This window comes from Enhydra lutris, unplaced genomic scaffold, assembly GCF_002288905.1.
Source record: "Enhydra lutris kenyoni isolate GAN:26980312 unplaced genomic scaffold, ASM228890v2 scaffoldscaffold30, whole genome shotgun sequence".
Lineage (NCBI taxonomy): Eukaryota > Metazoa > Chordata > Mammalia > Carnivora > Mustelidae > Enhydra > Enhydra lutris.
The window spans coordinates 21,187,925-21,201,178 of NW_019154114.1; the positions used below are offsets into that span (position 1 = coordinate 21,187,925).

The window sequence follows — 13,254 nt, forward strand, 5'->3', positions numbered from 1 at the left end:
CCTGTGCGAGACCGTCGCCAAGGAGGTGGGCTAGACAACCACAGTCTTGCGGACTGGAAGATGGGTGCTTCAGGTACGGGGTCTGGGCGAGCTTGTGATGGCGTGGCTGGATAGCCGGCATCTCTCCTTAAGGATCTGGCACACCGCGTGAGTCCCCACAGCTGAGCTATTCAAGTAAATACGTGACCCACAAGATGGACCTGGAAAGGTGCACGTAACTTTACCAGTTTGGCCGTTTAGATCTGGGAAAGGAAACGTTTTTCTTTTTTTGAAGAAGCTCCTGGAGGAAAATACACATTAAGGTTTTCAATGAGATTGACTCAGATAAAAGCTTTAGAGAGTCCTCCGCATGACAGGTAAATGACAGCATTGTGTTCTCCGACGTCACGTATAGGACGGTCAGAAAAACAAGATCACACGATGGCGTGTTCCCTCGAGTACTCTGAACCGCTCCGAAACGTTCATTTTTCTGGGGTGTGAGGAGGAGGGCTAGGGAGCTGGAGAGCAGGCAGTGAGTGGGGTCACGTGACTGCGGCTTGTTTTTGTAAAAACTGCACTTGTTTTCTCGTTGTCCAGTGCCTAGAGCTCGTTGAGCCGGTCCCCGAGAATTAGAGTCCGCAGCGACCCCTGCTTTTCAGGGAAGTGCTGAAACACTTCACCCTTAGGTTGCCCAGTTTCGTCTCGTGCAGGCTGTGGCACCAGTTAAAAGTCAGAGCGTTAGCTAATAGCTCATGCTGTCTTCACCTTGCTTTCTGGCTCTGGTCGCTCCTTGTCCGGGACTGTGGCTGGACGGTCCCCCCTGTCCCCCCACCCAGAGGAGGTTCTTGACTCCTCACCCGCCAGTGCAGCGGTGAGGGCAGCAGCCCCTTGTTCATCTCTTTCAGGGGCAGCGGAGCGTGGGTCAGGCCCTGGAGCCCACCCATGGCTTGAGACGTGTGGCCTTTCTTGATTTAACGTGAGATGGGAACGTTAACTTCTCCAGCCACAAGCAGATCGTAGGCCCAAAATTCTGTAACATCACATGAGATGAAATTTTGAATTAATTTTTCTGCACCTTTTTTTTTTTTAAGATTTTATTTATTTGACAGAGACAGAGATCACAAGCAGGCAGAGAGAGAGAGAGAGGAGGAAGCAGGTTCCCTGTTGAGCAGAGAGCCCGATGTGGGGCTCAATCCCAGGACCCTGGGATCATGACCTGAGCCGAAGGCAGAGGCTTAACCCACTGAGCCACCCAGGTGCCCCTGCACCTTTTACTTCTGCCCATGGCCAACAACTGTCCGATTTGGTTAAATGTTTCGACCATCTACCTCTGTACTGGGGCGGCCAGTCAGAGTCACTTTATGACTAAGCGTCACAGTGGAAGGGAGAGGCGGTGGTGGTCAGTAGTAACCTGCGGGGTCAGATTGCTTACGGCGTGGAAGCGATGGACGAAGGACGTCGGGCAAGCAGAAGGCAGAGCTGAGCGCGCTTTAATTCAGCCGCGTGCAAAGTCGGTAGGTGGAGGGGGTGTTCGTGGGGAAACGGATGCCGTTGCCTTGCCCAGGTGATTCCGTACGAGCGCTTAGGAGAGGAGCATCCGAGGAGCACGGCAAGCGACGGCAGGTTGGACAGGAGGGCCCTGGGGGGACAGCGGCCCGGCGAGCAGCTGGGCGTGCTGTTGGGGACGCGGGCCCGCGGCGAGCCCGTCGGGCTGGGGCCTGAGCACCTGTGGGCAGAACCCTGTACCGACCAACTGTTCAGTAATAAAGACTGACTTTCTGTGCTTCAAAACACGCTGCTTGTGGTCTGTACTGATTTTTCCCCGTTTCACAAGGTAGAAAATCACGAAATAACCGGAAGGGGGTTTGAGTGAAACTGCCCCGTGAAAACTTGGTGATGTGCGCTGCTGCACTCCTGGGGGTCCGCAGTGCGTCCCTGAGTGTGGCCAGAGCCCTGGGCGTCTTCGCTTCACAGAGCAGGGACACACAGACACGGGCTGCTGTTACCTGTGATGCCGCCGGCAGGTGGATGGCGGGGAGGCACCTGTCTGCTGCCGCCCCATGCTGTATGGGGTGAGCTCTCGTCGCAGGAGCCTAGCACTGCGCCAGGTTGCCCCGAAGATGCCCACCGTGATTCACTCCCCACGGTTTCTCAGACTGAATTGGTCAGAGAAGGCCAAGTGTCCTGTTTCCAGCTAAAAGTCGCCGCAGCTGTTGGTAGTGACTTGGCCTTCGCCTTTTGCAATTAGACATTTTATGGATTTTTACGATTTGTGACATTCAGCTGATTTTCACATTTTTTGCCAAGTGAGGGTTTAATGTGTTATTTTAGATTTGTGTCACTCAAATTGACGTAAAATGCAATCATGCTGTGATAGGGAGGAGAAAGGGAGACAGGCGACAGGCTGCTCGTACGGAATGCCGGGAGGCTGGCTTCTGGAGTCCTCCTGGGGATTGTTCGGGAACTCTGCAAGCGTGCGTTACCTGGTTGGGATTTCCGTGGACCCGCCACGGTAGGAATCCGAAGTCTGTCCATCCAGTGAGCAAGGCGGAAGAGGAGCCGGCGGAGGCCCTGAGGCCTGTCCCGGTCCTGTCACAGTGCAGGCACGTCTTTCGGGAGCCCAGGATGACCCTTCCACAGAAATGGGTCCGAGTTTCTTGATCCCTCGGCCTCGGGGCAGTTTCAAGGTCTGAAGATGCCACAAAGGTCACTCAACGCTTGGGAGCTCTAGGGCAGAAGTGCATAAACCTTTTCTGTAAAGGGCAGGATAAGGGAATGTTTTTGGCGTTGGCGTCTCTGTCCCAGCTGCCCAGCTCTGCCCTCGGAGGGCGGGAACCAGGATGCGTGTGTCCGTCCTACAGCGCGGTGACTCCAGAAGGCGCGAGGTTGGGCTCCTGGGCTGTGGTTGGTGCACCCCACGCCCAGACCCCGAATGCTCGTGCAGATTGGAGAACTCCGAGATGGGGGCTCGGTGACCGCGACATGGCGGGGCCCCTAGAGCTGGTGCCAGGCTGCTCACGGGGCTGTCCTCTGTCACAGCCGCGCTGCCGCTCACCGACACCGTCCCGCTCCTGACCTGCACTGAGACTGGGCTGTCCGGGGGAGGTCCGCGGGGACCGCCTCGCCAGCTGCAGAAGGCACGAGGTGCGTGGGGCAGAAACCTCGAGTCCGTTTTCGGGAAATCTGCTCGGAAAGGAAGTGTCCCGTGGCGGCGTCTCCAAAGTGGAAGTGGGCGTGTCGGAGGCCCCTTCGGATGAGAAAGCTTCCCTCCGTCCCCAGCGCCGTTCTGTGGAGAAAACCCTCTTCTCTCCGCAGGAGTTGGGTGTTTTCAGGCTTCGAATTTGCAGGAACGGTACAAAGAGTTGTGACAGCCCTCTCCGTTCTCACATGTTCTGTTTTATACTTGATTTATTTCCTCTCCTCTCTGCAACTGTTGATGTGTGTATTTTTTCCCCCTGAACAGTGTAAGATGTGATGTCCCTTTACTCCTAAGTCCTTAAGTAGTGGTTTCCTATAAACAGGGATATTCTTTTGTGTAACCCCAACACAATTACTGAAATTGGAAATTTATCATTCATATAGCTCTGTTATCTGAGCAGCAGAGCTAACTCGGATTTTACTTCTTGTCCCGACAACGTCCTTACGGTAAAAGAAAAATGGACTCTTCTACACTTGGATGAATCTGTTTTTCCCCCAGAATATTTGCCCTGGCCCATAGAATCAGAAATGAGGCCCATATTCATTATAAATTACACATTTTAGTAAAATCAAATGTGCGAGTTTTGTTGACAAAAACCACGTTGAATAACCATTTCCTTCTGTGCTTCTGATTAGAAATGGGAAGACGGTCAGTGGGGACAATGCTTGCTCTCTCCAGAGTCTCAGACCGTCAGTCGCAAGTGTGCGTGCGGTGTGTTGAGAGTGTGCTAGAATTGGGGTTAGAAGTGAATATGACCTCATGTAGCGTCATCTGCTAGATTTATTTTTTTAAAGTATTTTTTTAAACCTTTTTTAATTTAAAATTTACTAAGGTTATTCTCAAGTGTGCGTAACCCTGTTGGGCTAGGTAAGTTATTTTCCGAGGGTACCTACTCAGTGCTGGACCTGGACCTGTTTTTGTTGTTGTTTTGTTTGTTTTTAATCAGAGTCTAAAAGTTTAGGGTTTCTGAATTGAAAATTAACACCCTTGAAAGGTTGTTATGGGGCTAAGGTGAAAACATCTCTGAGATCCAAGTAAGTTATGTCATGTGTTTTTTTGTTTGTTTTGTTTTGTTTTTAGATTTTATTTGAGAGAGACAGAGAGAGAGCAGGGGGAGGGGCAGAGGGGGAGGGAGGAGTGGGGGGCTCCTTCCCAGGACCCTGCTATCGTGACCTGAGCCAAAGGCAAACGCTTAACCGACTGAGCCACCCAGGCGCCCCATGTCCTGTGTCTTTTTTTTTTTTTTTTTTAAGATTTTATTTATTTATTTGACAGACAGAGATCACAAGTAGGCAGAGAGGCCGGCAGAGAGAGAGGAAGGGAAGCAGGCTCCCTGCTGAGCAGAGAGCCCGATGTGGGGCTCGATCCCAGGACCCTGAGACCATGACCTGAGCCGAAGGCAGAGGCTTTAACCCACTGAGCCACCCAGGTGCCCCTGTCCTGTGTCTTTAACCAAAGTAAATTTTTTTGGTCAGCAAATAGATTTTCTTAAAATTTAAGAGTACGTTTCATCTGGAAATTACCTTCGCTCCCCTAGCAAACCGTTTCAGGCCCCCGCGTTGCCTTCCTTGTCTGAATTCGCGCCTGGAGTCTGGCTTGCTCGGCTCAGTGTGTGGCTCCGACTCGAGCGTGGGCTCCAGGCTCCTGTTCCGCGCTCCGGCCGTGGGTCCTCACACACTTCTGTGTTCAGGTGGACTCATCCTCTCTCAGATGCGTCGCAGCTCTGTCGCTGATAGGACTGTCTTACGTGGCGTGGCGTGGGCTGGTTTCGAGGAGGGGGAGTGTTGGGGTCTGAGACCCAGAGCACCTTGTTCTGGCTCTTTGGCTCAGGGCAGACCCTTCAGCGTCCCCTCTAGGGTAGGGCAGCCCGAGCCCCACTGGTGGGGCTGTAGGGGGGGTGCAGATGGGCACATTCGGGAGGCCGGTAGCTCAGCGTTCACCGGGCTTCTCTCCTTCGTGCCCTCTGCAGCCCGGACCCCTGAGTCCCCCTACCAGTTCACACAGGCTTCCTGGTGTTCTGGAGCTAAGAGAAAGGCCAACTAGTTGGATGAAGATTGGATGACCACGTGGCTGTACAGAATCACACTAGATGCTTTACATGGACGTTTGGGCTGCGTGGACCCTCTTTCAGTCTTAGACCTGATCCAGCTAATTTGGGGTCCCACGTGCAGCTTACTTCTTTGTGTTGTTTTCCATGACTAACTTCTGACTATATATCTAGTACCGAGACCATCAACTGAGATCCCCGGGCCCCCACCGTGATAGGGGCGTGGGCTGTGTCTGCCACCAGTGAGCCCGTGTGAGGGCTGTGCCCGGGTCAGCCAGTGTCCCTGACATGACCTTTGCCAGTGTTCCTGGACTTTGTTTTCTGTTCCGGATCCTGTTAACGAGTTCTCTTTGGTTGTCAGCCCTGCTCTGAGAGGTTGCGCTTGCTTGACACAGGTGGGGATCAGAAACTCCTAGAACTGTCCCAGCATCTGCCACCTGTCACTGTGACTTACTTTAATGACTGCTCAAGTCGGGGGTTAATCTTCTTTTGTTTTTATGTCGCCTGCTTAGGGTCCCAAACCGCCTCAACATCTTGGCACCCGCTAGTGGTTTGTTTGGTTTCTGTGAAATGGCGAGGTGGAAAAAGGAGGTTAGTACGCTGTGGCATCCTTATCCTTGGACCGATGACCGTTCTCCTGCCCAGGCTTCACAGTACGTGGCATTAAGCAGAAGCAGCAGATGGGCGATGAAAGGATTTCAGTTTCTGGAGGGAGCCAAAAGAGAGGGACAGTTGTGCAGGCGCAGACACCAGGGAGGAAGATGGACACTGTGTCGGCGCAGTTAGCAGGACACGGTCGTGGGGAGCGTGCTCTGCTAACTCCCCGTCCCCACCCCGTGTCTTCAGGGCACTCTGGTCATATTTCCACATCCCAGAGTCTTGGATTTTAGAACTGGCCAGGAACTTGGAGGCATTTTAAATTAGTAATCTTGCTAAGAAGAAGCTTGCCCATATTTGCGAGGGACTCATTTATTTGAAGTGCAGGGACCCACGATGACTTCTGTGTCTCTGCTGGGGGGAACTGGCCAACGTGCACTCCATAGGCCACTGTCCCTGCAGCCGTCCTGGACAGGCGTTAGCTCTCAGACACTCTTGCTCTCTCCAGGGAAGGGCCCTCTCTTGCATTTTCATTGTACCTTGTGAGTGTGCTGTTGCTCCGCGGTGCTGTCACTTGTGTGTGTCACGAAAGGGGGGTGTGCAAGGGCAGTTGGGGTTGCTGCCGGGCTCTTCTCTGCACCCCCGGGGAGCAGCTCCAGTCTGACAGGGGGTTTGGAAAACATACTGTGTGTCTGGGATTCGCAGGGAGAGGGAAGACATGCTGTTTGTGAACGGTTTGGGGGAGAGTTCCAGAACGCGCTTGAGGAGTCAGGCGCAGGAGGGATGTGGTGGTAGCGGGGGCGGGGGGCAACGCAGTGGATTGGCGGGTTTTATTATTTTTTTTTTTTTCTAAACATTTCCTTATTTTAGGGCCTTTTACCGGCGATGCTGCAGAGTAGAGTGCATTGTTCTTCTGTGCCTGGTTCCCCCACTGTCAGCAGCGCACGCCACCATGGTGTGGGGCGCCGGCCGCCGGCAGGGAGCCCTCCAGCCGCTGCTTGGCCCCTCAGGACGAGTGCCTTCTGTGGGGTCCGTGGTTCTGTGCCGCCTCTCCTCCCCTTAGTCTAGAGGAGAGTTGCTGGAGGAGAGCAGTGAGTTCACGGGTGTGGGGCCTCCATCTCCGCCCGCAGAGGGCTGGTGTTACGGGGCGCTACCGCCTCGGCGTGTCCAGGCACACCTCAGAGATGCTGGGGTCTGGTCGCAGACCTCTGCAGCGAAGGGAGGGCCGCAGTAACGTGCGTCCTGCGAGTCCCCGGGTTTCCCAGCGGGCCCGGCACATGCAGGGGTTTGCACGGCACTGCTGCTGACCGGCCGCCGGAGCAGTGCGCGGAGCGAGACCCCGCACGTGCCTGTCTCAGAGCTGCATCATCGCTGAAACGTGCTGCTCATCCCGCTGCTTTCAGTGAATCATAATCACTGATCACAGGTCGGCACAACAAGTCATAATGAAAGTTGAAATACTGTGAGAACTACACATTTTGGTAGTTTTTGGTAACCTGTGTTTTTTTTCAGCTTTTCAAAGTAAGTTGCAGAGCTCGCCGTATTTCACCGCTAAGTGCTTGAGTGCTCCTGTCCTGAGAGCAGGAGCGTCCTTTCACATAACCATGCCTAAAAAAAGAGTAATAGTGCCACCGAGGATACTGCCCATGTTTAAGTGTCCCCGAAATCGTTTACGGCTGATGCTCCTGCTACCCTCCCCACCGCCCCTGCTGGGACCTTGTGGCATCGGGCAGGGCTTCTTAGGCTTAGATCACTGAGAGCAGACCTGCTAGTTGGTTTTTTTTTTTTTTTTTTTTTTTTAAAGATTTTATTTATTTATTTGACAAAGAGAGACACAGGGAGAGAGGGAAAGTCAGCAGGGGGAGAGGGAGAAGCAGGCTCCCCGCTGAGCAGGGACCCTGATGCAGGGCTCGATCCCAGGACCCTGGGATCATGGCCTGAGTCGAAGGCAGAGGCTTAACCCACTGAGCCCCCCAGGCGCCCCAGGCTTCTGCTAGCTTTATGCCGTGGGCTTTTCAAGGGCCCTGCCTGGGAGACCTGAACCTCTAATACCTTCGTTCTTGCCTCTGTCCTCTGCCGACTCCCCCAGATCTCCAGTAGCCTCGGTCAGTGGTCCCCAAGCTAGGCCTGTTCCCGCTCTGGCCAAGCAGTAGATCCCGCTCGTCCCTCGCACGCGCCGTGCTAGGAAGCACCTTCAGGGCGGGTGACGCTCTCCTCCCTCATGGCGTTGGTTGACCGCAGCGCCCAGCGGCTACTTTGGAAGGGCGCAAGAAGGTCACTTAATGTGTGAAAGTTCACAGAGGCTTCTAGAAACTCCTCCCAGAGCTAAGACATCAGCCTGAGGCCTTGAAGCCTGCAGTCGGGTGCTCAGTACCGTGCTCCTGCCTCTTGGGGGCAGGTGGTGGTTTCTGTTGTCGGGGGAGATGCTTACCATGTGAGCAACGACGCACCGCTGACTCGGGGCCTTGTGGTCGGGGCTGTGGCGGTGAGCACCCGTGCTCCTCCCCGCAGGCTTCTCGGGCACGTTCACGTTTGTCTTTGGCAGTTGGTAAATCAAGTGAAAGTTGCTTGTAATTGCTTTGATGGTTTGCATTTCGTAGCAGAAGTTACCCGAAATTCACTTCCAGTCACGCAGGAGATGGGACACCGAGAGCAGCGACTGTCAGTGGGGTCTGAGGAGCCCACGCATGGTCTTGAGAACTTGCCTGGGGGCCTGTGAGGCCAGTTTTCCTAACGATCAGTAGAGGCCACTTGCCTCTTTCGTGTGGCGGTACTTGCACCGATGGTGCGGGGTTGATGTGGAGAAGCTGCGGCCGTCGGGCCAAACCTGAGGCCAAGGCCCCAGACTGCAGTTGGGTCCTTATAAAAAAAGCCATTTTCATTTAAGAATGTCCCTGACGCAGCAGTAAAAATCTATTTCATTGAGTCTCAACCTGCAAGTACACGTCCCTTTAACACTCAGTGTGACCAGCAGGAAGTTCGTGGAAAGCAGGCATCTGGCTTTCCGAGTGCGCGTGGCCTCAAGGACAAGCCCTCCTGCCCCTCCAGTGCTCGCTCAGCGAACCGTCTCTGTTCACGGGCCGGCGGGAAAGAGTAATTGACAAACTGCGGATGTTTCTTGCTCAGTGAGCAGAGTTAGCCGCCAGCGCTCTCGCCGGTGATCAGATTGGGGCTTCCAAGTGGGATTGGAATTTCGGAAAGTGTGTCTCTGCCGTGGGGACCCCGACAGCTCCTCGGTACTTACAGATGTTTCTGCTACCAGTGTTACTGTAAATGAACATCATGCTTTGATGAGACCTAATAAACTGTGTTTGGAAAACCCTCATCACTCGGTGACCCAGTGTTTTCCAGATGAGCAGTGCACGACGTTACGCACTGGCCCTCTGGGAGATCCGTGGACAGTGCAAGACGGACCAGTGGATTTCAGAGTCAGAAAGTGAAACGGTCACTGATGAGGTTTCACATTCCACACCGCAGCGAGACTTTGGGGGAGAATAAGACACCTGTGGAGTTCTGGTGCGCAGCGACAGGGAACAGCCACAGCCACCTAAAACGGTGCTGAAGCAGTGTCCCAGTCGCGCTTCTGTGGGACGGTGGCTTGTCTTCGTGTGTGTCAGCCAGCATGGTTCCAAGAGAAGACTAAAAGTTGCCGCAGATCTGGAAATCCGGTTATTTTCCCGTGAAGTCTGACCTCGAGATTCTGCTGCTGCTCTTGCTTCGGGATCTGTGGTTATTTTTCATAAAAGATGTTTGGTACGTTAACATGTGATGTGTTGATTTTTTATAATTTGATTTCTCTAATTTTTAAATGAATAAAGAGATAGTCAAGCATTTTCTGCTCTAATTTCAGATCTGGTAACTGCTAGGTACACCCCTATGAGCACGAGCTTTTTGGGGGTCTCACTGGCTTTAAGGTGGTCTGGGGGGTCCTGAGCTCGGCACGTGTGTGATGAGGGCGGTGGGGGCTATGGGACCAGCTTCAGTCCAGCTCTTGCCTCCGTCATGGGTCGTGTTTGAGGAGGTGTGTAGTTTTTGGAAAAGATGAAGAAATGTGGCAAATTTAATCAAACATATTAGCCGGCTCTCTGAAGACCGGCTCTCTCGTTTGGCCGTTCTCTGATTTTACATGTAAACACATTTAAGGGGGCTGTCTTAACCAAGGCATGGTGTGACTAGGTTTTCCTAGGAAGAAGTGGAAACCATAGGAAGATGGGTTTCCTGCTTCCCAGTTTTCTGCCCTCCCCCTGACCCCCACCGATTTGGGAGAAAAAACGAAGCAAGCCGAGTTTTCCACATGCCTTAGTTTAAATAGTGTCGATGTCTTTGCTGACTGCGCACCGGCTTTTAATTCTGTCATTACTATACTTAGATCCAAAAGGATTTGACTAAATGGGATGATTTTTTAGTTTCTTGGAGGTTCCCCCCACATTCCGAGCGTCTGTCCCTGGTAGTAGTGCCCCGAGACTCTTGGATGCGTGCCGGGCCCGCAGGCTCGTACCTTCAGTTCACGTCTTCGTCACGTGTGACGTGAAGTCAGACTAGCTCTAGACTTAAGGCCCTTTCGAGGTGGGGCGTGCCCAGGCTTTCTGGCTCTGTCTCGCTGGCTGTCCACTCTGGGTCTGACGGCGGGGAAGTCGTTGCAGTAGCGTGGAGTCGGTCGCTGTCCTCGGGCTGATGCTGGGGTAGCCTCTTCCCGGCCAGGGTCAGTGTCAACCCCGTTCAAGGGTTGTTGTAAGAAACAGCTGTGCAGAATTTCTGCCCTAAAAAAACTGGTGGGAGAGAAAATCCTATACGTGTGACATCCCCAATGAGACAAGCCACGTGGTGGTGTTCTTGCAGGACAGAAAATCCCAGTGTGGACACAGGGAGGCTTTGTTCGCTTGTTCTTTTCTTGCCGCCTTTTTTGTAACGAGGGCTGACAGTCCAGAGCATTTCCTTTTTTTAAGCCTTTACTGCTAGGGCAAAGTCGTATCAATTACAGTAGCTTTTCTTTATTCCTATTTTAATGGCCTTGCGGTTTTATTTTATGGGTGTTCAAAATATTTAAAAACTAGCAAAATTAAAAATAAATTTGCAGTTCTGTATTTCTGCTGATGAGCAGCGGCTGGGGTCTGCGGCTGACAAGTGAGGAGCCGCTTGTTACATTGTTAACTCCATCCACAGGAGTCCAAGGTCATAAAGGAAACTGACTCGGGACTTAGTTTCACCTAGGTCCTTACTGAAATGGAAACACAGACCCAGTATGTTGCAGACTTTCTGCAGTTCTTAACTGGGAATGCTGACCGTCCCGGTTCTGCACTGGTGTGGAAGCCCGCAGTGGATTCTTCCACGAGACATACCATGTGTGTCGTTCCTGCGTCCCAGCCGGTGCCAGGCCCGGTGCTGGGCAAGAGAGCAAAGTGACGGAAGTCCCTTCCCGAAGGAGCTTATCTCCTGGTAGGAGAGACAGGTGCTAAAGGAGTGTATGCAGTGAGTGAGGCTGTCAGTGCTTTGTGCTAAAGCGGGAGGGGAGCAGGGAGGCAGGCAGGCGCGGCTGGCGGGTTTCAGATGGATGTGATTCAGTGTCTCTGGGAAGATGGCTGGAGCGCCAGGGCTCTGAGCTGAACATGTCCCTGCCGAGTGGGGAGGCCACCTTGGCTGGGTCCAAGGAGCGCGGGGAGAGCCTGAGGGACACAGGGGGGTGTCGGCCGGTACACAGCTGGCTTCAGAGTGCCAGGAAGCCCATAAGTTGGCAAGAAGCCTTTGGTGGCTTTGAACAGAGGAGTGACACAGTCTGACACATGTTTTAACATGATCCAAGTGGCTTTTGAACTTGGTATTGGGAATAATGCAAAGACAGAGCAGGGAGACTACGCGGACGCAGATCCAGACGTGAGAAGATGAGGCCAGAGCGTGTCAAGTGAGAGCTTGGCTCACAGATGGATGTAAGAGGGACAAGAGCCAAGGACTGAAGGTTTTGACATGGCAAGTCTGCGGGGAGCGGGGTGGTGGCGGGGTGGGTGCTGAGTGCGCTTTGGGCATGTGGAGATTGGGATGACCCTGGGAGGTGACCAGGATCTGGCTGCCGCGTGGATGTGCAGTTCACCCGAGAGGTCTGAGTCGAGGGGGAGCCTGTGTCATCGGCACGTAGATGGTCGTCCCACGTGACTGAGAAGAGGTCCTGCCCCCAGCCCAGACATTCGGCCAAGTCCGGGAGATGAGGACCCCCACAGAGGGAAGGGAAGGCAAGAGAGGCAGGTGCATGAGGCGGGAGTGAGCCGGCCTGGAACCCACCTGGGCGGTCTGATGGGTGGAAGGATGTGTGATCGGGCAAGGTCCTAGAGGGAAGCGAGGCAGCAAGTCTGGGCAGTAGTTTGGGGAGTTTTGCTCTGAAGGGGAGCAGAGCAACAGAGATGGAGGGCGGCTGGGGACATAATGTGAGTTCTGTTGGGAATGACCCCAGAGCCCAGGGGAGCGCCCACAACAGCCACAGGGGCCAGGGGAGTTCTTGGGAAGCACTGGTGGGGGATGGGGAGAGCCAGCTGGCCAGCTGAGCCCTGGAGGGAGGGGCTGGGATGCAGAAGGTGGAGGAGAAAGGGTGCGCCCCAGACATGGGGGCGGGTGCAGGGGTGCCGTGGGTGCAGGGCAGCGGCCTCCCTGAGCAGGGCTGTGTGGATTTGCGCACAGGCAGGGCTGAGGCCGTTGCCTGGTGTTCGTCGGGGTTTGACACGGTTGGCCTAGTCTGAATTCCTGCCGGTCTTAGGGAAGCAGTTTCCCAGGGACGGTTACAGGTGTTGCTAGGAGACCCCACACCCTGGGAAGGATACGGGATGAGCGTTGTCTGCGTTGTCTGCGTTCTTCCTCCCTCCCGGGTACCAGGAAGTTCACCGTGGTCACTCCAGACCCTCTTGTGAGCGTTTACACTCGCACACGGACGTGTGACTGCACATAGGTGCCGTTATTTGCCAACAGGACTGGGGTCAAGCACATACAGTTCTACAGGTTTCCTGTTACGTCCCTCTCTGCTCATATGAGATTCCGGACATCTTCCCATCTTGTTCTAATCGTTAAACCCGCCTCACTCACAGTGATGAGGGTGCTGTTTCAGGGCGTGCTGTGCCGTCGCTCGTCCGTCATCCCCCCCCAAGATCAAGCACTTGGGCCGTTGATGTTGCTTGGTGGGTTCTGGACTTCCTGTGTGCCGGGGAGGACGCCCCCTCCGCAGGCGTGCTAGGGGCCAGCTCCTCGTCGTTGTCAGAGACGTTATTGAGCGTTAATCTCAGCCCAGCTGCTTCATTGTATTAGGACTGGATTGTCTCCAGGACTTCTGAGAAATGGTAGATCTAATTTGCCAAAATGGCAACCGCATGTTCCGCTCTGCTCCAGTTTTCTTGGGCTTGTTGCCCTAGTTTTTTCTGTTCAAACCTTCACTGTTAGCAGAATTTTAAATGAC

General features: G+C 53.9%; 1 protein-coding gene across 3 annotated transcripts in view; it reads left to right on the forward strand.

Annotated features, from left to right (window-relative positions):
- The window catches only part of LOC111152900 (BTG3 associated nuclear protein), a 102,200-nt gene that overhangs the window by 4,064 nt on the left and 84,882 nt on the right, over positions 1–13,254 (forward strand). Inside the window, exon 1 of one of the 3 annotated variants that reach the window (XM_022511623.1) lies at positions 7,801–9,575. The exons of the other annotated variants lie outside the window; for them this stretch is intronic. The gene's annotated coding sequence lies outside the window, so the exon portion shown is untranslated. Of the gene's footprint in view, positions 1–7,800; positions 9,576–13,254 lie in introns of those variants that run through there. 3 annotated transcript variants of the gene reach the window in all.